Below are 27,906 nucleotides of genomic sequence, written 5' to 3'. Positions count from 1 at the left end.
CCCAAGGACCACCCTCCTCCATCCAGGTCTAGTAAGGTGAGCATCCAAACTGCCTAGGCTCCCACAAAGCCAGTATGTGCAGTAGGATCAAAAACCCATTGCCATTGTTCTTGAGTTCTCAGTAGTCCTCATTGTCTGCTACGTTCAGCGAGTCCGGTTTTATCCCAGGCTTTTTCAGACCCAGGCCAGCTGGCCTTGGTGAGTTCCCGTTAGAACATCCCCATTGTCTCAGTGTGTGGGTGCACCCCTCACGGTCCTGAGTTCCTTGCTCGTGCTCTCTCTCCTGCTCCTGATTTGGACCTTGAGATTTCTGTCTGGTGCTCCAATGTGGGTCTCTGTCTCCTTTCATCTCCTGATGAAGGTTAATATTTAGGAGGATGCCTATATGTTTTTTTTGGGGGGGGGGTTCTCCTTCTTATTTAGCTTCTCTAGGATCTCTAATTATAGGTCAGTTTTCTTTAAGAGTAAAAATTCCCAAAGTCTACAAAACTCCCGGATCGTCTACACATACAAGTTTATGGGCAGCACAAATTGGAATCAATGGACATATAAATAAATTAAAAAAATTAAAATTAGAAAAGTGGGCACAAATTTGTCTGGATAGAGAAAGGAGTTAGAACTAGGAGGAGGTAGAGGATGTGGTGGGTATTATCAAAAGACACCCCACAAAATTCTTACCAAACTGTTTAAACAAGATGCAACTCTGCTACAATAACTAAGCCGAAGTCCCACCTGTCAGCCCTCCACAAGCTCCCAGGAGAAGTGCACAAGAGAAAGCACACATCAGACCTGATTTTGCTTTGCTTTAGATTTCTCTTCAACATATTTAACCCCCCACATCTTTTGTTCTTTCTTTTCACCTCTTTATTTCTAACGTAAGCGTCACTTCAGGACTAATGAATCAAAACCAACCACAGCTGAGTGGGATACATAGACAAAGACATCATTGCTGTCATGTCCTGTCAGGAATTAAGGCCTGATGGTGGTACTTTTAGTAATTTATCTTTTTTTTCCCAAAAGGATTTACACTTACACAATGAAAACTGTTGTCTTGGGGGGAAGACAGCAATTGAAAATGATGATAACCAAGTCTCAGTCATGGAATGAAACCAGTGTCAAACTCAAGGGCAAGTTAAGTGTATACATAGGCTTTGGATCCATGAGAATGAGAGTCAACACTGACTTGTGATCCGGCTAGTTAAAGGAGCTTCAATTTCCCCTAAGTTAGCATAAAAATGTTTATTGCTATCAGTGCTGAAACCTGCAAAATATCACAGGTTTTCTTATTTTAAACCTTTTTTTTTCTCCAAGTTTTACTTCTCTTGCATTACCTATTAGGATAGGTAATGCAGGGAATTGTCTGTCCTTTTAAATCAGAAAACAACATGCTCAGAGGCAAATTTAGTTTGTATAATTTGGTTAAGGGATGGATACGTAACACACATGGAATTTGTGCATGTAAGTGTTCCACAAATCACAGAACTTATGTGTTACTTCCTCATATTAGAGTTCACTAAAGGAACAGAGCTAATAGAAAACACACACACACCAACACAAATGCCCCTCACAAAATATATTGGGCTAACATGCAGGCTGTGTTCCAGGTTGTCCAACATGACTGTCTTGAGACAGAAAAAAAAAAAAAAAAAAAAAAAAAAAAAAAAAAAAAAACCAAGAATCTAGCAGCTCCTTAGCCCATGAGAATAGCTGTTCCTGAAGTTTCAGCCTGGTACTAAAGCCCTAGAAGACTCCCCTAGAGAACTCTTGGTTTTCAGTCTTTGGTGGAATTCTGAAGAAATTGGGTTTCATATCAACTACAATAGGCTAGAGAAACTTGCTAGTGAAAGTGAAGGCTAGCCAGAACACAGAAAGCAGTTTCTTTCCTATTCATTCTCTTCAATGAACTGACACTGGAAGGTGTGATCAGATTTTGGCAGGGACTTCCAGTTAATAAAATCTGGATACAAAAATTCTCATGGGAGTTCCAAGCAGCTCATGTTTTAGGTGATTCCAGATGTAGTCAAGTTAACAGGCAAGGTTAAGCATCATCATCCCACAACACTTACAAATTCTATGCACATTATACCTAGAAGTACCACGTGTGGCCATTTCAGGGCACTAGAATATTTTATTATAAGAGAGAAAAGAAACATTGTGTGCATGTGTCTATGTGTACTTAGAAATAGGGTCTGTTTCATTGGGTGTCTTCTATTGTGCTCCACCTTAACTTCTGAAACATGGTCTCTCATTGATCATGGAGCTTGCCATTTTTCTAGACGGCTAGGTAGGAAGTCCCTGTGCAGGTCTGTGTGGAGGTCCTCACTTTTAGCTATTGTTATAGACTTGTTATAGACATTTACAAAAGCACATGGCTTTTATACAGGTGTTGGAATCGAAACTCAGATCCTCGGGATTGCACAGCAAGCAGCCAATACACTGAGATATTCCTCCAGTCTCTTATGATCATCATTATCAATGATTGTCTTGCTTTACAAGTATTCACAATTCTTGTGTTCCTTCAAAAGCTTAAATCTCTGCTTCTACGATATCAGAAAGGATACTGTATAATCACATTTAAACACGACATAATTCAGAACATGAATGATATGTTGCAATTTCACTTTCTATCTCTTAGAACATATCCCTTCATTACCTAAAAGCAAGTCAAAAAGATCCGGATGCTTCTCTGAGAGGGAAATAGGAAGCATACTGGGAATGGAGTGCAGATCCTTGTGTGTGTCTGTGTAACAACACTCCTCCGATGCTGCTTTGGATAGGGTACTTTGCTTTAAAGTGAAATAAGATAACTGTGCGTGAATATTTATGGGAGGATGAAGTTGTAGCCTGAATGCAGAAATGCTCTGTGAAGTGGAAGCTTCTGCAGGTGGCAACATTAGAAGGGTTTCCATGGTTTGTGCGGGACGTCTGTCTAGAACCATCCATAGAAATCAAATTGTACTAAGCAAGTAAAAAGGAGATTTTGCTCTGGTTCTGTCTGTGCCATTCTCAGAAGCAGGAAGTATTGGATTTGTAGATCATTTTAAGCAATAACCCTTGCAATTAGCAAGTTTATAAAACCATTAAACTGCAGCAGGGTAGATTTTTTTTTCCTTCGGGTTTAATTTCCTCAAGCTGCCAGCATGTTTCTGTTAATTCATAAGTAGATTATGTGTCAAGAATGCTTCCTCTTCCTCCTACTACTGGATTTGCTTCTGAGAATATAGTTAGCTTTCCACTTTAAAGTGAGGAAATTGTTCTTGTCCTAATACATAGAACTTCATGTGATAAATTTATTGGTTTTTAGCTTATTCCCCAGTGGTAAAATACCCTTTTCCCTCTATAAACAATTGGGTTCTTTTTTTTAAAATTTATTTTACATACCAACCACAGTTTTTCCTTCTTCCCCTCCTTCATTCGCCCTGTGACTACTCCCAACCCATCCCCCATCCACTCCTCAGAAAGGGTAAGGCCTCTAATGGGGAGTCAATAAGGCCTGCCAAATTCAGGTGAGGTAGGACCAAGCCCCTCCCCCTGAGTCAAGGCACATCACCATAAGGAAATGGCTCGAAAATGCCAGCTTATGAGCCAGTGAGAGATCCCATTGCCAGGGTCCCCACAAACAGATCAGGCTATGTCCACATGTAGGGGGTCTAGTTCAGTCCCATACAGACTCCCTATCTGTCAGTCTAGAGTTTTGTGAGCACCTATGAGTTTGGGTCAACTGTTGGTTTCTCCATCATCATGGTATTGTTTAGCATACAGTTTAGATTTGGGTGATACAATTTTTTTTTTTTTTTTGTTAAAGATAAGGCAAGTGGGTATGTGTCCCCAGCTATATGGTATTTTCTCTTGTGTCTTTTTTCTCTTACTGATGTCACATGATGTATTGTTTTACAGGGGAAAATATTTTATTTAGGCTTAGTCTACTTTTATTTATTGAAAAAACTTAAAATTGTGTTACTAACTAAAAATGAGAACAGTGGGAAATACATGACAGGAGACTCTAATTAAAATGATGTCTGCTCTGTTTTTCTGAGACATCGTCATGTTGTTGTTGTCCCTTGATTTCCGTTACTGCATGTCACTCAAAAGAACATATAATCCAATGAAAAATTGGGTAGAGACCTAAACAGAGAACTCTCAACACACGAATCTCAAATGGCTGAAAGGCACTTAAGGAAATGTTCAACATCCTTAGTCAGCAGAGAAATGCAAATCAAAACAATTCTGATATTCCATTTTACACCAGTCAGAATGGCCAAGATCAAAAACACTGATGACAGATTATGCTGGAGAGAATGTGGGGTAAAGAGAAGGCTCCTGCATTGCTGGTGGGATTGCAAACTTGTACAGCCACTTTGGGAATGAGTATGGTGATTTCTCAGAAAATTAGGAAACAATCCACCTCAAGACCCAGCAATACCAATGGAAGGTATATACCCAAAGTAGGCTCATTCATACCACAAGGACATGTGCTTAACTATTTTCATAGCAGCATTATTTGTAATATTGAAAACCTGGAAACAACCTAGATGCCACTCAACTAAAGAATGGATAAAGAAAATGTGATGCATTTACACAATGGAGTATTATTCAGTGGTATAAAGAATTATGACATCTTAAAATTTGCAGCCTAATAGATGGATCTAGAACAAAAAACATATTGAGCAAAGAAAAGTGTAGAGCTCAATAAAAATCAATAAAAAAGAAAAAAAACATATTGAGTGAGGTAACCAAGACCCAAAAAGACAAATATAATATGTACTTACTCATAAGTAGCTTTTAAACATAAAGCAAAGAAAACCCGGCCTACAGTCCACAACCCCAGAGAACCTAGACAACAAAGAGGACCTTAAGAGAGACATACATGGATCTACATAGGCAGGAGTAAAAGACAAGATCTCCTGAGAAATTTGGGAGCAAGGGGGTCATGAAACAGGGTAGAAAGGGAGAGGGGATGAAGGGATGGGAGAGGAGGAAAGCATAAATTACAATAAAAACAATTAAAAACGGAGATCAAAAAAGAAAGAAGGATATTATCTTAAATATTTGAAATAGTAGGTTTTTATAGAAATTATCTGAGTATAAAAGAAGCTTTGGAGTCAAAATTTTAATCAGATCAATATGTTATATGAATGATATTGCTGTCACATATAATTTTAATTGCATATTTATTACAGCCATTAATCATGCTGCAGTAATTACTTTATATAACATTGAATTATGGGGAGAGCAAATCATGTTGAATCTTAAGTCACAGACCTATGAGGGATTTACAAATTGCACACTTAGGATATTCTATATCAAATGTTCTGATGAAATTTTTGAACTTATCATTAGATTTTTATACTTGTCATAGACAGGATTTTGTGTCCATTTTTGTTTTCCAAATCATGGCGATTTTAAGATTATATAAGGGTCTATTAAAATATGAAAATAGATTCTTTTTACATCTCTACCATGAATTTATTTCATTATTTTTGTTGCCGTTGTCTCACATTTCCAAGATATGATTTGCTTTAGAGGACATTGTTTTGTGATTGTTAAGAAATCTTGGATTGTGCCTGAGTATTTATGATGCCATGATATTTCATCTCTTGGCTTCAATTAATTTATGAAAAATGTTGGAACTTGGACTTTTTCTGTTTTTGATATCCATAGGAGAGGAGCATAGGTAAATTCTGCTCTTGGTGTGACCAATCCGTGCTGGGCTAAGGTGTTGCCCAAGAGATGTTCAGTTTCTAATGAATGAAGGTAGAATTAAGAATTGCTTTGTTTGGCCCTTTCAGGTTTGAGTTATTCGTTGGATTCTTTCCTTTATAGTGATCTGTTTTCTTAAATCCTCTGCTAGAAATAGGGAGTGTCCTTTTACTTTTAGCCATTTGGTCCCTAAATGTACTACTTATCCACTGTGTGAATGGTTTGTGCTTTATGGCAAAGCCATAAGAGAAAACAAGGAAAGGAAATGAAAAAGGTTTATTGTAAACACCTGTGAGTCATTTTCCGTGCTCAGATTCTCCTTCCCCATCTGACGTTTTCTTAAGCCTCTCTGGGCTTGCAGGAAACTTCTCACTATACTTTATTCATATATTTTCAGGCTATAATATATGAGAAGGGCAAACTCATTTCATTCAGCTATTGCTTGAATGAAATTCAGCTATTGCTTGTCCTTTAGATAATGCTGTTTTTTTTTTTTTGTTTGTTTGTTTGCTTGCTTGCTTGCTTGCTTTTGTTTTTGTTTTCTACAAAAAGACCTGAAATTTAAACTGCAATGAATCCCAATTGTCCTGGCATTGCAGTCATTTCTGCTGTGGTCTTATGCCTGCTAAGGATCCTTTGATAAAATTTCATCCCAGCTTGTACTCATTAAGAGTGGGAGAAGACACATTATTTTCAGTTAGTGTTTTATAGAAAGGAACCCAATTATTAGTTATTTTCTTACTATTTAAGATGTATAGTTATAATTACAAATTTTAAGCCATAATTTTACTTTGAGGTAGTAACATCTTTTACTTTTGTGTATTCATGTGTATGCATGTGTGTGTGTGTGTGCGTGCGTGTGTATGAGTGTGTTTGGACCCAAGGTCAAGGTCCTCTGTCTTCCTCAATTACTCTGCACCTTATTTTTTGAAATGTGTTTTCTTATTAAAAACCTGGAGCTTTCTGATTAGGTTAGATTAGCAGTCAATAGAACTTTGGGTATTCCTTTCTCTGTTCTCCCCTACACTACTGGTTTCAAAAAACACTTAAGGAAATGCTCAACATTCTTAGTCATTAGAGAAATGCAAAGCAAAACAACTCTGAGAGTCCATCTTACACCTATAAGAATGGCCAAGATAAAAAACACTGATGAAAACTCATGCTGGAGAAGTTGTGGGGTAATGGGAACACTCTTGCATTGTTTCTGGGAGCGCAAGCTGGTACAGCCCCTTTGGATATCTATATGTTGATTTCTCAGAAAATTCAGAATCAACCTTCCTCAAGACTCAGCAATACCACTTTTGGTTATATATCCAAAGGATGTTCATTTGTATCACAAACACATGTGCTCCACTATGTTTATAGCAGCATTGTTTGTCATAGCCAGAACCTGGAAACAACCTAAATGCCCCTCAACTGAAGAATGGATAAGGAAAATATGGTACATTTACATACTGGAGTAATAAACAGCAAAAAAATGACATTATGAAATTTATAGGCAAATGGATGGAGCTAGAAAACATCATGGTGAGTGGGGTAACCCAGACACAGAAAGGCAATTATCATATGTACTTACTCATAAGTGGTTTTTAAACATAAAACAAAAGAAACCAGCCCACAAACCACAATTCTACAGAACCTGGATAATAAATTGGACCCCAAGAGAGACATACATGGATCTAATCTATATGGGAAGTAGTAAAAGACAAGATCTCCTGAGTAAATTGGGAACATAAGAACCATGGGAGAGGGTTGAAAAGGGGGAAGAGGTGAGGAGGGAGCAGAGATAAGTGTATAGCTCAATAAAATCAATAAAAGATGATTTTAAAAATCCTTTGGGTAAAAAAAAAATCTTTGAGATCCTCATGCAATGGCCCAATGATTATAGTTGGGAGATAACAGGAAAGAGGATCTAAAGTTCAAAGCCAACTTGGATTGTGCAGTGAAATCTTGTCTTAAGACTCTACCATTACTACCAAAAATGCTAAAGGATAACAGCCTTAAGAGGAGGCTAACATAAAACTCGAAACAATAATGGACACCTAATTTTAAAATATTTATTTGATGTTTATTTTAAAATAATTCTTCCAGTCAGAGTATATAGATAAATGACAAAAAATTACCAGAAAACCTTATGAAAATTTAATGCCGTATTAGTTAGTAGTATTTGGCAAAGATATTTTATTGAGTCATATGTGTATTCCACCTTTTATATGCTTTTACAGACAAAAGTACAAATATAGTTTCAAAAATATGGTCATTGCACCACATTTCTATTAGGAGGTATTGAACCATGAATTACAAACTCATGTACAATTATGCTTATGATTTTATTTAACAATCTATAATATATCAATCTATAATATATGTTGTTATAAACTTACTGTTGTTATAAACAACTGTTTTATAAAGGAAACATGGACTTTATACATATTAAAATTAACTAAAATTTTACATTAAAAATTTACTCTTCCATGTTATTCCCTTTCCCTTGGTTTGTTGAAGAGTTAATACAGATACTCCACTCATGGCTCAGCAGTTATAGGTACTTATAATCAACATTTTGGACAATTATGCGTCTCTGAAAATACCACTACCCACTACAAAAAAAATTGGGATCAAGATTGAGGCAAACACAAATTTGTGATTAAAACAAACATAGTGAATAAGAAGTTAGACTGTTGGGAAAAGATCTTCACCAACCCAACATCAGAAAGAGGACTGATCTCCAAAATACACAAAGAACTCAAGAAACCTGACATCAAATGATAAATAATCCAATAAAATATGTATGGGTAGAGACCTAAACAGAGAACTCTCAACACATAAATCACAAATGACTGAAAGACACTTAAGGAAATACTCAACATCCTTAGTCGTCAGGGAAATGCAAGTCAAAACAACTCTGAGGTTCCATTTTATACCTGTCAGAATGGCCAAGATCAAAAACACTGATGACAACTTATGCTTGAGAGGATCCTGGCTAACAAGAATACTTTTCCACTACTGGTGGTAATGTAAACTTGTATAGTCACTTTGGAAATCAGTATGGCAATTTCTCAGATTATTAGGAAACATTCTACCTCAAGATCCAGCAATTTACAACTGTTGTATATATACTCAAAGGATGATCAATCATACCATAAGGACATGTGCTCAACTATGTTCATAACAGCATTATTTGTCATAGCCAGTACATGCAAACAACCTAGATGCCCCTTAACTGAAGAATGAATAAAAAAATGTAGCACATTTATACAGTGGAGTACTCAACAGCATTAAAAAATAATGACATCTTGAAATTTGCAGGCAAATGGTTGAATCTAGAAAAAAAATATTGAGTGTGGTAACACAGGCCCAGAAAGACAAATATAATATGTACTCACTTATAAATGGCTTCTAGACATAAAGCAAAACAAATAAACAAACAAACAAAAAACAACCAAGTCCACAACCCCAGACAACCTAGACAGCAAAAAAGTCTCTAAGAGAGACCTACATGAGTCTACATAGGAAAGAGAAAAAGACAAATTCCCTGGAGTAAATTGGGAGCATAGGGGTCATGGGAGAGGGAAGAAAGGGGGGGAAAGGAAGGGAGGGACATGGAGAAAAATGTATAGCTAAATAAAAATAATAAAAAAGGGAAAATAAAAGAAGTTAGACTGGGTTTTCCCTTCATGGTCCTGACCCCAGTGCTCAAATTATCTCTCCTCCCTCTCTAAGATGATGGAAAACCCCATAGAAACAGCTGACCTCAGCTTGTGGGATCTCAGGGACTCTGGGCTGACATCAGAGCAATCTGCATAGCGCTAAAGTAGACCCTCTGAAGGTTGGTGACAATTTTGTGGCTGGGGCAGTCTGTGGGGCCACTAGCAGTGGAACCAGTATTTATCCCTAGTGCATGAACTGGCTTTTTAAAGCTCATTCCCTTTGGAGGAATAATTTGTTCTGCCTTGATACAAGGGGGAGGGTCTTGGTTTTCCCTCAAGTTATGCAAAAGACTTTGTTGACTTTCCATGGGATACCTCACCCTCTTCCAGTAATGAATGGGGTATAGGGTAGCAGAAAGATGGCCAGAGTAGGAGGAGGGGAAGGAGAGAAAACTGGGATTGTTACATAAAATAAAAGTGAAAAAAAAAATAGATCATTCAAAAAAAAAAAAAAAAAAAAAAGAAGTTAGACTGATAGACTGATACTATACTATACAATGAGACAAATCCAGGAGGTTTCCCCCATAGGAACTTTGAGCCTCCAGAAATTGACTTTTGGCAAAGTTGACAGTACCAGAAGTGAAATGTCTCCTGTGAAGCAGACCTCAAATCCAAGAATAAAGCAGTAGGTAACCATCTCACTATTGTCCCAGTGGACACAAATTGTGTGTTGATTTTATGGTGCAAAGGATCTCCTGCTGGGTGAATCAACTCATGCTTTGCCTGTCCCATAATCCTGCCAAGCTCCTTCCTGTACTATGAAAGCTATCCAGGAAGAGGAAAGTGCCCTGATCAGTCAGTGCCCTGTAATCAAACTGGATAATGTCTTCAGTGTTAGGAACCTCAAGAGCAAATGCAATAGCCCGTCTTGTGTTTGGATGCCTATGAGAATGCCCTTAGCAGTAACTTCACCTTAAATAACCCCCTCTTTCTTTTCCTAGCAGTATTATCTATCCATGATGGATATCTGTGATAAAACTTCTTTTCTTGAATTACATATGTTTTAATATATTTTTAATAGCGCACACACTAGTGTATTCTCAAAAAGCTCAGGTGCCCTTAGTTTGCTTAGTTCACCATCTACCTTTCCCCTTTCCTGCCCGCTGCTTTTTTTTCTAACTTAAACCTATAAGCTAGATTGCTTTCCTGTTCTTTCATGTCAACCTTGTTCTATTTATTCTCTCTAACTAAATCCTTACTACATTTGCAAGATTACCAGTTACCAAATATATAACATATTCATACATTCCTAATTTTGCTTGACCTTTTTACATCCTCACATTTGCTCAGTCCCCCAGCTCTCTCTGTGTTTAAACCTTTCCACCCCATCATTCCTCATCTCTACTTTATTGACCTATATTTTCTATGGACCTTTCCTTAATGGGTCTGTTGCTAATGACCTATTTCCAATTATTTGCCTTCTATATGAACTCTAGTATATGTGAAAGTAATGATTCAAAACTAGGTTCCAGACATGAAAGACAAAGTTTAGTATTTGTCTTTCTCTGTCTGGTTGAAACTCATTCAGTATGAGTTTCCTGTTTTTTTTTTTTTTTGTCCTGTTTCTTCTATCCATTTGCATGAAAAATTTGTGATTTCATGTCTTTTTTTGTTACAACTGAGTGACATTCCTTTGTGTATACTTACCACATCTCCTTATCCATTCATTGGATGATGCAAACTTAAGCTAAAGGCTTTTGCAACTCATTAAACAGCGCAGCATGAAACATGGATGTACATGTTTCTCAGTCGCATGCCATGAAGACCCTTTGCTAATATGGTAGGTCTATTATTTTGAGAAACCTCCAGACTTATTTCCAAAGTGGCAGTGCCTTTCTACACAAACATCAGCTGTGTGTGAGGCTCCTCTTGCCCCCACATCAATGCCAGAATTCTTTACTTAAATTCTTAATCACAGCCATTTTGAATGAGGTGAGATGTAATCTTAAAATAGTTTAATTTTCAGTGATTTATTTTTAATATGCTATTTCAGAATTATATGCTCTTTGAAATGTATGTTTATAGATGCTTTCTAGCTTATATGTATCTACATTACACTAAGATTTTGTAGTCCTCCTAGACAATAATTGTTTGCTCTGGCTTTTACCTATCAGGACACATCATGATTATAACTAGGACTTTAGGAAATAAGTTGAAACCTGTCTTTCTCTTGATGATCTGGCAAGCTTCTGGTATACAATATTTATAATGTTGCTACTGGTTCTGAATGAAAGAAAGAAAACAATTCCTTGGAAACATCTTTTTGTGCTTTGAAATAAATGTGAAAATATCAGAAATACCCCCAAGCACACAAAGTCCAAAGAGGCTGGAAATAAAAATTCCATTTAAAAAACCGTGTCAATGTCAGCGGCTCACTCAGAAGGGACACAACACTTAACTACTGAAATTCTACTCCATTGGTTTGTCTGTTTTGAGATAGGATACAAATATTAAAGTTTAGGGAGGTCTTTAAATTAATGCTTCTAATTAATATGCACTATAAAATTAATAATGCTTGGTTTTACTACGTAACAGAAAGTGTTGTTTTCGCTCTAGAATTTCTGTGATTTATGAAACATCTAATTGTTATGCATGCTGACATATTCAGAGCTTATGGAATGGTGTGTTTTCACAATTACAGTATGCGTACAAATGTGTGTATATACATATACATAAGTATTCATTCCTGAAGTTGCCACTGAGAAAGCTCAAGTTGGTAGACATACCATAAACATGCATATTTTCTTCACTACTGTCTTAAAATTTTCAAATTATATTGCTATTAAAGGTGTGACGTAAAAGATTTCTTAGATTTTTTTTTATTTAACTTAAGATATGTGACCTCCTTCTGGAGTCTTGTTTAGATTGCTGTTAAAACATTTCTATAAAAAACATTTGTAGAATATTTGATGGAAAATATTTTGTATGGAGAATGGATTCTATCACAGAGGAAATATATGTTAAATTGTTCACAGGTGAAATAACTCTTCTCATAGGTCTTTCCTGTTCAAGCATCAGTCACTGGAGCATAACTACTTTCTTCCTGAATTCTAAATTAGAGAAAGGGATATATTTGGAAGTCATGGTCTGTATCTCCTTGAAAACTAACAGTATTTCACTGCACTGGGTTTTCAGACAATTGATGACATCCTAGTTTGGTACCCAATGTGATGTCTACCTATAGTATTATCTACTCAGGAAGCAAGGCAGCAAGACTATGAATTTGAGACTGGTATATGGTCTTACATGAGACTCTATCTAAAATAAATGTATGAACAAGCAAACAAAAGAAACCTCTAAATATTCTTTTAGTTATATTTTAGGAATTACTTCTAACATATTATACATATGCCCATTTCCTCACTGATTTTACCTGGTATTGTTGATTAGTTTTATACAAATCCAAAAACATCATTATAATTTTAATTTTGATTAGCTACAGATACTGATGCACCATATAACCAAAAACTGATATAAATCATTAAAGTAATTCCTGATATAGAAGGATAAACTGAAATTTCATCAATAGTACTTGTAAGACTGAAAGGGATTTACATAGTATATTAAAATTATCATTAACCTTTTGCTCACATTTAAATATGTAATTAAACCTGGATATATCAAATGTTTTCACTTCTTTATGCTACCTTCAATAAATGTAATTTAGTATTATATAGGAATGCTGCTGCTGCTTGAACTCTCAAGGCTAAAGAGAGAAAAGATGTCTCACTTCTAAGAGAGGTGAAACATCAAACATATTACATAAACTATGACACATGAGATGATAGCAATTATAGATGTGATCATCTTCAATTTGGCTTACATATCTTAGCAAGAGGAATCTTTCTTTGTAAATACATTGACCCTGTTTACGTTATTATTGTGGTCTTTGTGGGTTTTTCTTCTCCTCACCTGGATTATATAAATTGCTGACAGCCTAAGGATGCAATAGAAGAGTACGCATGGCCTGAAGTAGTGGGACTGTTAATTTTATGATGTCTATTCCATTTGTAGGCATATTTAAATGAGATCCAGCTGTTGTTTACTGGGTGGTACTGAGTGAACAGACCTCCCAAATAATAAATGTAGCATACTGTATATGACTTTAACAGTCATAGCTGTTGAAAATCAAACAATAATCTAAATTTCAAAAACTTGTTCATTTTGAACACACAAAGATTATTTTTGAAAATAGCTCTATCATTGAATCAGTTCCTTCATCTAGGAAGGGAATTTGCCCCAAAGAGAGTATACACTCTCCTTCTCCAGGTGAAGCTTAATATATAGAAGGGTCATTATTTTACATGGGAAAATGGTTTGGATGCTTGTTACATTTCCAAAGCAACATTGTTTGGGGGTTGTATTAATGTGCTTTAACAACATGAACATGAGCCAGGAGAACGAGGAGGAGCCATTCATGATTATTAACTCTTGGACATAAAATGTCAGTTTGTGCAATTTGAAGAAGTAGCATTCTGGATAAAGAAAACCTCAGGCATTAAAAACAGTCTGTGCTCACTGGACTTATTTTCTCATTTTTTGGAAAGGTAGTGAGCGGGCTAAGCCAGATATGCAGAAAACAGGGAACATCTGAAAGTTTGTGTAGTGTGAGTGTTAGCCACATTCCGTCTACTAGGGGTTAGCTAGACCCATAGGATGTCCACCAGCAAGAATGGCATGAACGTGAATATGAACTGTGGCCTGGGCAATAGTGATGTATCCAAGTATGCTTGTAAGTTGTAACAGATTCTAATTATCAGGAAAGCTATGGGTATGTGAATGAAGCAATACATAGAAACGTACCTCTACGTTTACGTTCACAGCAAAACGTAATGTAAACAAATGGTAACTCCATTTACAATCATTTAATTAGGACCCAACAAATTCCATCTGAGAACAAAGCCAAAACCATGTTCCTTAAACGGATTACATTTATAAACTGCACATTAGTGGTAACAATTGGCTGGAAATACTAACTTTCACTGCTGAATTTTTTTTTTTTTACCACCAATTCTAATTCTTCATCTCTGTCTTGAGCTTCAAGCAGGAAAGAACAAAATTATTATTGTCATAGGTACTCAGTGGGAAAATGTCATTTATTGTGACAACGCTGACAGCTGAGAAGGAAAATTTTTCACCTTGTAATTTCTATTTTAAAATGATAAAAGAAGTAACTACCGTTTTCCAGAGCAACACTCCTCCCTTATGTTGCTTTGAGTGCATACATACCCAGAATTGCTCATGTACAGGTAAACATGTGTGCACATTTCTTTCTGGATTTCCCATATTCCATTTATCTCTCATAGGAAGCCAATATCATCAGTTTTAATCCTTTTAATGATCTCTTTGTATGAAATAGCATTTACCTTCCTATGTATCTGCATCTGCCAGACACTAAATCCTTGGTTCTTTCTCTTGGTTTTCACTCATCCAGATCACATTGATCTTAGATCACATCCTTTTCCCACTTGGCAGCTCCATGTGGCCTCACTGTGTGTATATATAATAGTGTGTTAATTGTCCTTGATATCTGAGTTTTGTATTACTTTATTATGTTTAATTATAAATTATACTCAACAGGTAAATCTTACCTGTGCTTTCAGCACTTGGAAGATTGAGGCAGGAGAATGACAACAATTTTTTTCATTTTTTTATTGATTTTATTGAGCTATACAGTTTTTCTCTGCTCCCCTCCCATTCTTTCCCCTCCCCTTCTACCCTCTCCCATGATCCCAATGCTCCCAATTTATTCAGATCTTGTCTTTTCCTGCTTCCCATGTAGATTAGATCCTTGTATGTCTCTCTTAGGGTCCACATTGTTGTCTAAGTTTTCTGGGATTATAAATTGTAGGCTGGTTTTCTTTGCAAATTTAAGGCCTACTTGCTCTATCCAGTAAGTGTCAGGCAAATCTATGCTACAGAATTTGACGTAATTCACATGCTCTAGAAACAAAACAAAATGAAACATAAAGTATAAAAAATAGCCCAAGCAACCATAAAAACCATCAGTACTGCTTTCCAGAGTGGTTGCACAAGTTTGCATTCCCACCAGCAATGGATGAGTGTACCCCTTTCTCCACAACCTCTCCAGCAAAGGCTATCATTGGTGTTTTTGATTTTCGCCATTCGGACAGGTGTGAGATGGTATCTTAAAGTTGTCTTGATTTGCATTTCCCTGATCACTAAGGAAGTTGGGCATGACCTTAAGTGTCTTTTGGCCATTTGAACTTCTTCTGTTGAGAGATCTCTGTTCAACTCAGTGCCCCATTTTATAATTGGGTTGATTAGCCTTTTACAGTCTAGTTTCTTGAGTTCTTTATATATTTTGGAGATCAGACCTTTGTCAGTTGCGGGGTTGGTGAAGATCTTCTCCCAGTCAGTGGGTTGCCTTTCTGTCTTAGCAACAGTGTCCTTTGCTTTACAGAAGCTTCTCAGTCTCAGGAGGTCCCATTTATTCAATGAGGCCCTTACTGTCTGTGCTGCTGGGGTTATACGTAGGAAGTGGTCTCCTGTGCCCACGTGTTGTAGAGTACTTCCCACTTTCTCTTCAATCAGGTTCAGTGTGTTTGGACTGATATTGAGGTCTTTCACCCACTTGGACTTGAGTTTTGTGCATGGTGATAGATATGGGTCTATTTTCATTCTTCTACAGATTGACATCCAGTTTTGCCAGCACAATTTGTTGAAGATGCTCTCTTTTTTCCATTGTATACTTTTAGCTCCTTTATCGAAAATCAGGTGTTCATATGTTTGTGGGTTAAAGTCAGGGTCTTCTATTCGATTCCATTGGTCGACTTCTCTGTTTTTATGCCAATACCAAGCTGTTTTCAATACTGTAGCTCTGTAATAGAGTTTGAAGTCAGGGATGGTAATGCCTCCAGACGTTCCTTTATTGTATAAGATTGTTTTGGCTATCCTGGGTTTTTTGTTTTTCCATATAAAGTTGATTATTGTCTTCTCCAGATCTGTGAAGAATTTTGATGGGATTTTGATGGGGATTGCATTGAATCTATAGATTGCTTTTGGTAGAATTGCCATTTTTACTATGTTGATCCTCCCAATCCAAGAGCAAGGGAGATCCTTCCATTTTCTGGTGTCCTCTTCTATTTCTTTCTTCAAAGACTTGAAGTTCTTGTCAAATAGATCTTTCACTTCCTTGGTCAGGGTTACCCCAAGATATTTTATGCTCTTTGTGGCTATCGTGAAAGGTGATGCTTCTGTGATTTCCCTCTCTGTTTCCTTATCCTTAGTGTATAGGAAGGCAACTGATTTTTTGGAGTTGATCTTGTATCCAGCCACTTAATTGATTCAATGTAGACTGTTTCATAAAATAATTAGTTGAAAGAATGAGTGTTTATCCTCATGAATAAATACAGAAAATGGAATTTGGAAAGGTAATCAAATGGGGGGAAACCGAGGATAAGCACTCATTGTAGCATCCCATGCTATAACCACCGGAACAATACTGAGTCAGTTGATGTTCAGAGCAGTATCACAAGGTAGATAATACGATCTCAGTTTTATAGCAGGAGAACCATAAGCAAAGGACTTTGAAATCACAGTTTAATGTTCCATACATGTTAAACAGGAATATAAGCTTCACATATAGGCAGTATGAGCCTGAAAGCTATTCGGTTTACCATGCTGTTTCTGAGACAGGGAAAGGAAATACCAAATGACAATACTTGGTAAAGGGAATAGAAGGAACGTAGGCTTCTTATATTGTCCAGGATATAGCAGTGCCATCATCCACGTTGTTAAGCAACACTGAAAAACAAATGGGTGTCTTCGCTGGCTAGGAATCTTAGAGCTCAGTTCATTTCCCAGGAAAGAAGAAAAAGAGTGAAGGAGGAAGCGAGGAAGGGGAGTCGACATATGTCTTATATTTTCTTGGTTGTAATCAAATAATATGTCCGGAAATAACTTATGGAAGCCATACTTTATTTGATTCGTAATTGAGAATGGTTGAGTTTATCGTGCTGGGGAACCTGAAAGCAAGTGTCAAGTGTAGTGCTGGGAGCAGGAAGCAAAGGTCTTCATCTTCAAAGGCAAACCAAAAGCAAAGAGCAGGACTGGAAGGAGGAGGATGCATCATCTCAATACCTGCCTTCAGTGGCGCCCTTCCCCCACCAGGGCTGAACCTGAACCACCTGAACCTCTACAAACAGAATCACCATGTTGAAACCCAGTGTGCAAATACCCAAGTCGAAAGAGGATAGTTCTCATTAAAGCCACCACAGCATGTTATAAACAAACATGACTGCAGATTTTTCATAGAACCTCATGTCTCTCAGACGTTAAAGCTTCTAAAGAGATTTTAGAGACAGCATCAGCACTCTGCGGGCTTTTAAGAGTTTTAGGTTTGGTCAGATAGTGTAGTTTCAGATCTCTTCTAGTTTAAAAAAGAAAAGAGATTGCTTCAAGTCCTTCCCCAACTGCCCTCAAAGGATAATTAAATTGGGGGAGGATCTGGGTCTCTCAGTCCTTCTGTTGTCAACCTTTCTACAAGATTTGATTAGAATTTCGGCCACAGGCTTCATTGCTTGCTCTTTTCAGACTTGACAGACCATAGTGAGAGAAGCAACATGGATTGCTCTTGTTGCTTTTTCATTCCTCCTTATGTCCTTCTGGTTGAGCCTTCTTGGCTTTGCTTTTTATTAAGCTTTTAAATTTGAAGTCAGTCAATAAGATCCCATTAAAAATAAGCACAAGAATACCTGTATATTGTTTGCCCAATGTTAAACCATTCTTAGCATCTTAGAAAATAGTAGTGAAACCACACGCTGGTGAATGGTCACCGATGTGGTTTGTTTCTGTTGTCCTTCTGTAGCCATCTTCGCTGTTCTCTCTTGCATAGTTTCCTAGGTTCCACTCCCAACTAGTGCTCTCTATAATTTTGCCATTGCTGTGTTGTATGGTAATTTCATATTTACTCTGATCAACTGTATCCAGAGTACCTGTAATATCTCAAGTTCTCATTACCATTGTGTGAGTACCCATTTCTTTATATTCTTGCCTTTAGTGTAGTAACTTTTCAAACATTACAACAGACACATAGTGATAGTCCATCTCACTTGTAATGTTCATCTTCCTAATGTTGTGTACATAAAGAGATAAAAGGATTAATCACGTGTATTTTGTAAATAAGGTTCTCAATAATTTTTGTGTCAGCACTTGAGAGAGGATATGAAAATCATGTATGACTTTTATATAAAGAGGCATGTATAAAGGATTTTCTAACTGCCACACCTTGCAAAGGGAATAAGCTGTGATGTGATTAGGTTTAGGCATCTGGTATTTACATATAAAAAGAAAATACTAAAAAAAAAAGAAAATACTTTTATAATGTAAAGATATTTAATGGCATTTACTCAGTTTAGCAAGGTAGTTGGCTATTGTAAACCTATGAAATTTCCTCTGCTTAGCTGTAGTTATTACATATTCACATGTACAAGATGATTATAGTTCATAATCCAGTGAATTACATATAATAAGAATTCTAAATTTATACTTTGCCTTAATAGTACAAAATCCTATTGTAATTTTAAAATTCAGAAGGTATTTCTAAAACTAAGAAACCTCACTATTCAGTGAGATTCAGCTCCATAATAATATAATAGAGGGCCAAGAAAATTATATAAGAGCTGAAGATGGGAACAGAAAAGAGAAGGTCATATAACCAGAGTTAGAGATTCAATCATGGACATTTTTAATTAGCATTTTGCCTGACCACAAAATTAAAAAATGGTTTCATACAAATATTCCTTCCAGTTAAAGCCTTAAAGTGAACCTTTTCTGTTTTAGAATTGAAATGGCAGACTGGAAAAGCCAGGGGATGAAAATTAGGCAAAAGGCAATCAAGCAATTGGATATTATTCAAACTCATAAAATAATTACACATCATGTGTCTCATGTTCCTCACCATTCATGCAGCTTTTCGACTTTCAAGGCGAGTTCACTCTCCTGCAAATCCTCTTTTAGAGCATTGTTGGCATAGCAGGAAAATGTCCCAAGTCCATGACTTGTGTGTTAGTATGTTGCCTTTTTTACACTGGCAGAAACAGGTTAGGGAATGAAAGGTTTCTTTTGGCGATGGCTTCCAAACTTTGAACCCAGCATAGTGGGAAAAGCTGAATTGAGAAGCTCAATCCATAGCAATTTGGTTAAGACTTTTCACATGGCTTCAGGCCAGAAAGAAGAGCATGAACCTGGAATAGGTAAAGCCTTTATAGACCCTTTTTTACTGACCTGATTTCTGAAGCTAGGCACCACCTCTTAAAGTCTCCATGACCTTTCAAACTAGTACCACTGGTTGGGAAAAAGCATTTAGCTATAGTTGTGAAGAAATGAAGCTCTAAAAATTCAAAGAAAAAGTGAAATAGAAAAATTGTGCCCAGCTGTGTAAGAAGAGACCTTCTTAGAAGCAGGGAGATGCTGCCAGAGAAAACGCCCTCATAATCTGAACTCTGAGGGTTCCATTGACGAAGGATTACTCTAACTGTTCCTTAAACCAGTAAGTCACCACTGAGACAAACACACTCAAAATAATTCAAGGGAACAATACAAACAAACACTTTGCTTAATTATATATTTTTATCTCATGAACCTTATCCTAGTCTGCTAAGGAAAGTTATATAGATTTATGAACAGTGTCTTTTTATATTTCTCTTTATTAGAGCTAACACAAACTGGAATCCAATTAAATCTGCCCTAAATGTGGGTACATCTAAATGCATTCCCAGGAATGGAGACATAGGATGTGTGTACTCGAACAACTTGCATTGCAGGCCTGTTGGTACCTCTCCCCTTATGAGGAAGAGACTGGACTTTCCAGGCTTCTGTCCTCTCCTGAAGTCCCCTGCTGGAGCCCTGGGAGGCACAGTATTCAAATAGGAACCTTGGTAAGTTCATGCTGTATGTGACAGCCAAGCCTACCCTAATGTTGCAAACTCTCCGAACCTTGCTTAATGAGGCAGGTCAAACCTGTAGCCAGTTGCACAGCTGGTGGCCCGCTCATGTAGAGGCACCTGTAAAGACAGCCTATTATACATCTATTAGCAGTAACTAATGGTTATTTAAGCAGTTAGTGATGGATACCCGGCTAATGTGTGACCATTCAAAGCCTAATGAGCAATGGGAAGAGGCAATGGCTTTCTTGATGTTGCCAGACACCATTTATACTCACTGGTGAGCAATAGCTAAGTTAAGACATCTTTGTGCTCTTCTTTTCCTCTTCTTTTAATATGGAGTAATTACTCCCATTCTATTTGCTATTAGTGTTTTCTTTCCAATTATAAATTCATTCAACATGGCGAATGAGGATGTACCTATAGTGATGTTGCCTACTCCCAAGAACAAACATAGGCTGTAGCTGTTAGTTATCATAGGCTTCTTCTGATTCTAGACCTGATTCACTTGAGCAGGTAACACACATATAAAGGCCCTTTTTAATATTCAGTGAAGATATGATCAGTGTTCTCGTTTTATTTTAAACTGAATATATATGCTTTATCGAGAGAAACATGTCATATAGAGGAAGTCTTAGAGGTAAGACTCTCAGAAGAATAGCATCTAGGGGCAGGCTAAGATGGAGAGTAGAGCTACCATAGGGAATTTTCTCCACTCCTACCTGCATGGATGATATGATATAACTGTAGGAACAGTGAGACAACCACAAATGGAAAGACGTGGTGAGACACACTGCACATGGTCATCATACTGTAAGAGCTGCTCAAGCACTGGCCTTTCCTGTGAACTATTCAGAAAGACAAATGTGTATAAAAGATACTAATTATAAGAATTCTTACCTATTTTATCCTTTTCCATAAATAAATAAGTCATTAAAAGTCAATGAGAATCATTGAATAGAGGGAGGTTCAAAGGCTATGCTCACTTTCTTTTTGGGTTACTGTCCACCTATAAAATCTCATCATCATATTAAGATTTTAGCTCTTAATGTACACATGCAGATATAGATATATAATGCATATGTAATAATTTCTCCTTGGTAAATCATAAATCGTAACAGGGTAAGTGATTAAATACAAAATTTTAAATAAAAGGATGTGCTTCTGTTCAAAATGTATTTATTTTTATTTCTTACAGTATGAGAATGAGCAAAAAATTTTGGGACAGTGAGAAACTTTCACTTAAATCACACTATAAACTCATCCTGATTTAGTAAAAAAAATTTTTTTCGAGACAGGGTTTCTCTGTGGCTTTGGAGCCTGTCCTGGAATTAGCTCTGTAGACCAGGCTGGCCTCGAACTCACAGAGATCCGCCTGCCTCTGCCTCCCGAGTGCTGGGATTAAAGGCGTGCGCCACCATCGCCCAGCCTGATTTTGTAAATTTGAAGATACTTTTGTCTCTTTCAATTCAGAATTTTATCAATAATTCAGAATTACAATAACAATATAGATTAGTGTGCCTAATCTGGAAATCAAATATGCTCAGAATCTGGATATGATTCGGTGCTGACACAGGAGACGGGTGTTAATGCAAATGTTCTAGTAACTCGCCACTGTGCTGTGTGCATAAGCTATGCATGTGAGATGAAATGAATTTTCTTTTGATTTTTGAATTTCTCTTTTGACTCGGGTAGTGTACCGAAATAACACATATGAAAATATTTCAAAATCTGAAAATGTATAAAGCCTGAACATTTCTGGGTTCCAAATTTTTTATTTGAGAGATATGCAACCTGTCAACATTGGTTTTCAAAGTTGAGGTCTATTTCTTTGCTTGCAGAATGAGGGAAAGGCAGGATAAAGACAAAGAGGACACTGTCAGGTTGATGTTTCTAACTACCCATATTGATGGACTGTCAGACTCACAGGCTAATGTTACACATATTATACTTACCATAAAACAAAACAAATAAACAATAACAGCAATAAAACCCAGAAACTAAATTACAGGAGAACAAATAACATGAAAAAAAAATCCCTGTGAGCATTAGTGTTTTATGACATAATATCCATTGAGTTTCCTGTAACCTAAACTATTTACCTTAATCCAAACCTCCAGGTAAGGAATACCAGAACTTCTGGCCAAACAAAGCTTGTATGTTGAGGTATTAGCAACGAATAGTACAAATAGCAGCTAAAATCTAAGGCCTGAGAAACCAAAAAAAAAAAAAAAAAAAAAAATCCCCAATGTAGGACTGAGAGACTGCTGCATCTTTGGTAGCTCTGGCTGTTCAGTAACTGGATTCACAGCATTGGCATGATGACTCAAAATCATTTGTCACTCAGGGGATCTGGTACTCCACATGCTTCACAGTAAATGGTACACAGGCAGGCATGCAGACAAAATGCCCACACATATATAGCAATAAAATAAAAATAAAATAACAATAAAAATCAAGAGTAAAGATCTAAAATTATTTAAAAATTGGGAGTGGGGGTGATAGATGACAAGGCAGAAGTTTGAAGTCACACTGACTTCTAGGGGCAAATCCAAGAGCTTGATAACTGCGTATGTGCAACTTGCTTTTAAGATTATATTCCAGAATAGACCAGAACATTTTTTATAATTAAAATGAATTACTTTATTGAATGTGAGTGTATTTTTTGAAAAAAGTGAATGCTGAGTGAAAGAATGTGGAAGCATAATAAGTCCTGAATATTCCTGCTATACGATGATGTCCTGAACAAATATATTTATATATACCGAATCATTACATAATGTTGAGGACAAGCTGTGATTATTGTCACCCAGCCTTGGTCATGTGGGGTGGTTGAGGGATATGTAATCTTTGTTACTTCTGGATTATCATATCAAGGATAACCATATGGAAATCCTATGTAGATAAAGAAGTAAGGTCTTAAGGCTCAAAACATTTGTACAATTTTTCCATAGTTCCTTAGCATGAATATAAAGAAAGAAAACACAAAAACCATGTTGGCCAGAATCAGCAAAATTCTTAAGCAGAGAACAATGGACATTCCAAATCCTAGGACTTTTAAATGCAGATAATAAATGATCATGAGACTGTGTCTTGGAGATAAACTAAAATACTGAAATTCTCAGAGGGAATTTTTTTTTACCATTTATTGATTTTCTTGAGCTCTACATTTTTTCTCTGATCTCATCCAAAGGGAATTCTGAAGAAAAATATTTAAGAAAAAAAAAAAAACCTTCATCTTAAAAGGCCATAGGAGAAAGTTTAGAACTGAGAAGAAAAATAGGGAACCTGGGGCCTCATAGCAGGCAAGAGGTTGGTGAAGACAAATTCAGTAATCTCAAGGAGTATTTGGGAGAAAACATGCAGGATAGAGCATAGAAACCCAAATAGAAAGTACGAGCATGATAAGGAAGTTGGAGAAGATGCAGTGAGATCTGACGTGCAATTGGAATCTTAGGAGGAGATGCAAGACAATAAGACAGATATTCCAGTTTACTGTCATTGAGTTATCAGAAAAAGCTGCTCCCATCTTCCTCTACAGGAGCATTTAATTGTTATATGAATTCTAATTGGTTTTAATAATAAAAAAAACGGCGTCACATAGGAGGGGGTGAAATCTGAAAGATCCGAGAAATACAGCAGCCAGCCACTAATCCTTACCTATACCAAATCCTCTGACTGAAAGTCACTGCATGGAGTGTATCCTTTTCTTCTCCCTATTCCCCATATGTGTGTATCATATGCATTTTACTCTGTCATTCCAATGTAAGTTGCCTGGGTTAGATGCCAAGGTTATGTGTATATTGACTGCTTTACTCTGAATTCTTTGTTCTTTCACTCCTCAGTTTTATCTGCAAGGCTAGAGGCCCAGATGCTACTCTTTTTTTAACAAACTACTCAATATCCTGCTCATAACTTGGGGAAAGTGGCATTTCCCCTTTTTCTTCCTTTTCGCTTTTCAAGACAATCTTTCTCTGTGTAGTCCTGCTCACTCTGTAGACTAGGCTGGCCTTGAACTTGGAGAGATCTCTTTGATCTACCTGCCTCTGCCTCCACCTCCCATGTGCTGTCATTAGAGGTGTGTGCTGACAGGAGACAGTATCCTCAGAATTTTCATGTGAAGAAAATTTTCTAACAAAATAAAAAGAGGTTTATCATGTCATGGATACTGGTTTCCACACTCACTCTCATGATAAATTATCACAATTGGTGTCACCATCATCATCTGGTGACCATTTCCTTATTTTTTACATCAGACAGGATTTTCACTTGGGAGATGTGAGGACCTATCCAGTTCTCCCATGTAATAGTTTGGAAATTAAAAAGATATACAAAGTATTTGATTTTTACATTTTTATTTGTACTTAAAACCTCATAGAGTGCATGATTTTACTATTTAACCATCTAAAGAGCTTTAATAACACAGTAGTAATAATATAGAATAACATTGAATATGGTCATTGCAGATACTTTTTCTTAACCATTACAGGTTACTTCTGATCATTTTTCTAAACTAGAGGCAAAACAAACTTGTTTGCATGAATTGTTTTTTTCAAAATCCCAGGAAAGCTCACGAGATAACTGTCTGTAAGTGTCAGAAGCATCAGACAAGGATTCAGGTTTTACCCATCAGCGCAGCTATAAAAAGAATGGATTAACAGGGAACAGTCTTCTAAATTTGCTCATCTCCGTAATGCTTGATAACACTCTGTTTTAATGATTAATGTTCAAGAGGCTGCCTGAACACAGCTGCTGATAAAGGCACTTGAGTTTAGAGCAGAGGATCGATCAGAGGAATGGGAGAAGTCATACTCACGAGGCTGTTGTACTTTAATGGAACGAGGAAAACCTCTCTCTAAAAGAGGGATAGGAGCATTGCAGAAAGGGTGACAGGAGTGATTTTTATAGCTGTTATCTTTAAGTTGTGGTTTGCAAACTCCAAAATTTATGGTGGTTTATGCTCCTTGCCAAGGTCAAGCAATATGTTAATGCGAAGCCGGATATAGCCTAGACATTCAAGCAGGAATTCACACATTTTTTTGCTTATAGACAAAACTTTACCAGCCCTCAAGTATGGACTTCCAAATGTTAAAACATACCTTAATATTTATTTCACATAATGTGCTGAATATCATGGTATATGTTCAACAGTCATCAAGTAAAGTTGCATCTACCTGAATGCATGTATGATTTATAACTATGTCTTATGTACTATGCATTTGCATACATTATTAAAGGATAATTTATTTAGTATCTTATAATTTAGTTAACATATTATTTCTTTATCCATCAAGTTATGCTTGTATCTATTTATTTAATAAATACAGAATAATTGCCATATCTCATAATGTGTAGAAATTATTAAATACGTAGCTAGTAATAATTTTACAAAATACTCAAAATAAAAGTAATGACATTTATTTTGTTTCTCAGACTTCTGTCAGTATTTCAGACTTTTGACTCTTTACTATCATTATTCCATTGAGAAATTTGTGTAGGGAAATTTATTTTCTTTTTTGTATGATGAAACAATTAAGGGTTTCTTTGGATATCTTAGTCCAGATTACACGTGACTCAGTACTAAGACCATGAATTAAACTTCTATTTTTGATGCAAATTTTAGTGAATCATTTCTTGAGAACTGGTGTGATAATGATAATGTTTCCAGTTATTATAACATTTCAACCTCATCCATAGGCCAAATAGGAGTCATCACTAATAAAGGTCCTATAAATAGCTATTCAAAAACAGTTTTTATAGAAGACAAAACTGCATCCAAATCACAACTCAAGGCAGAAGCTTATTTCCCATGACTGTTTTACCTTTTCCCAGATAGGAGTAACAATAAGTAACACAGTCAGGGTTCCAGAGAGGATGACCCAACCTAAGACTAAAAGTGCACAGCAGCAGGACAAAATCCAATTCTGAGTAAAATGGAGGAAATAATGCAATAAAAAAAAATCTGCCCCAGCTTAGTGGCATGGAAATTACCTAGGTGAGAGTGTGAAGGATATGTAAAAAAAGAATGGTGGTTATAATTATGACCCAAGATTAACGTGGCTTCCTATATTATGTAATTTTGATAAATTCCATTCAATTACCTCCAAGATTTGTGTCACTTGTGTAGTAGTTCCTTCTGTTTGTGTGTTGCTTTCATTGGCTAATGAATAAAGAAACTGCCTTGGCCTAGTTGATAGAGCAGAACTTGGGTAGGTGGAGAAAACAGAACTAAATGGTAGGAGGAAGAAGGCCAGAGTCAGAGAAGCCATGGATCCTCTGCCTGAGATGGACACCAGTTAGCATCTCTGGTAAGCCACTGCCATGTGGTGATATACCAATTAACGGAAATGGGTTAAACTAATATGTAAGAGTTAGCCAATAAGAAGTTAGAGCTAATGGCCAAACAATGTTTTAATTAATACAGTTTCTGTGTGGTTATTTTGGGTGTAAGCTAGCCGGGTGGCCGGGTCAACCAATTGTCCCATCCTTACAAAAATCAGGGCCCAATGTGGGGTTCGAACTCACGACCCTGAGATTAAGAGTCTCATGCTCTACCGACTGAGTTAGCAGGGCTGCCGGGACAAACAAACATTTCACTATGCTCATTACTATACCGGTAAGTTCACAAGAGGGTTCTAGAACTGTTTTTATAGAGCTCCTTGAAATGAAAGAAGATATATATTGCAAGTGATACTTTGCAATCTCTTATAACAACATGAGGATACTGGTTACTATATATATATATATATATATATATATATATATATATATATATATATATATACATCCTCATGTTGTTATAAGAGATTACAAAGTATCACTTGGGATCAAGAAAAGATTTTATTAAGGTTTATTTTAATTGAATAGCCACATGAGGACACTGACAACCATATTATGTCAATTTTCAGAATTTTGGTATCTGTTGTTATTATTGTTGTTGTTGTTGCTGCTGCTGTTTTTGTTTTCCATGTGGCCCAGATGCTCTTGGGGAAAATTTTGAATATTTTACAGAATCTAAGAGTAAATTCATTTCTAGAACATATTCTGCTGTAGTAGCTTTCTCAGTTTTTTTCAGCTTTTATTTACAATGAATGCCAGTAAGAAATTAAGTTAAATTGAAAAATGTATACATAGACATCTACATGCTTTTAAAGGATTTATAAATTTTTGTGTGAGTGCCAAACTGGTATTTTTTATTTCAATAAAACAGTTGTTTAATGTTCATTTAAATTTGTTATACACATGTTCTGTTTTGTACAGAAAAACGAACTATGTCCACAGACACCAAGAGATATTTGAATTGTATCAGAAAAGTCTAAATGAAAGCTGTTGTTCTGCATTTGACATATTACAGTAGAAAGAGCTACTGAAAAAAAAAAAACAAAAACAAAACAAAACTCAAAGACTTTTAGCGAAATATTCACGGATCTCTATAGGAAAGTGAAAAAGACAAAATCTCCAAGGAAATTTGGAACATGCGAGTCATGGGAGAGAGTAGGAGGAGAGAGGAGAGGAAGGGAGGGGAGCAGAGGAAAATTCATAGTTCAATAAAAACAATTATAAAACAAAAAGACATTCAACTTGAAGGC

Source organism: Alexandromys fortis, unplaced genomic scaffold (genome assembly GCF_014885135.2).
Source record: "Alexandromys fortis isolate MF-2015 unplaced genomic scaffold, M_Fortis_MF-2015_v1.1 scaffold_2_26212498_36691700, whole genome shotgun sequence".
In the NCBI taxonomy this organism is placed as follows: Eukaryota; Metazoa; Chordata; class Mammalia; order Rodentia; family Cricetidae; genus Alexandromys; species Alexandromys fortis.
Note: the sequence above shows the minus strand (reverse complement) of the source record.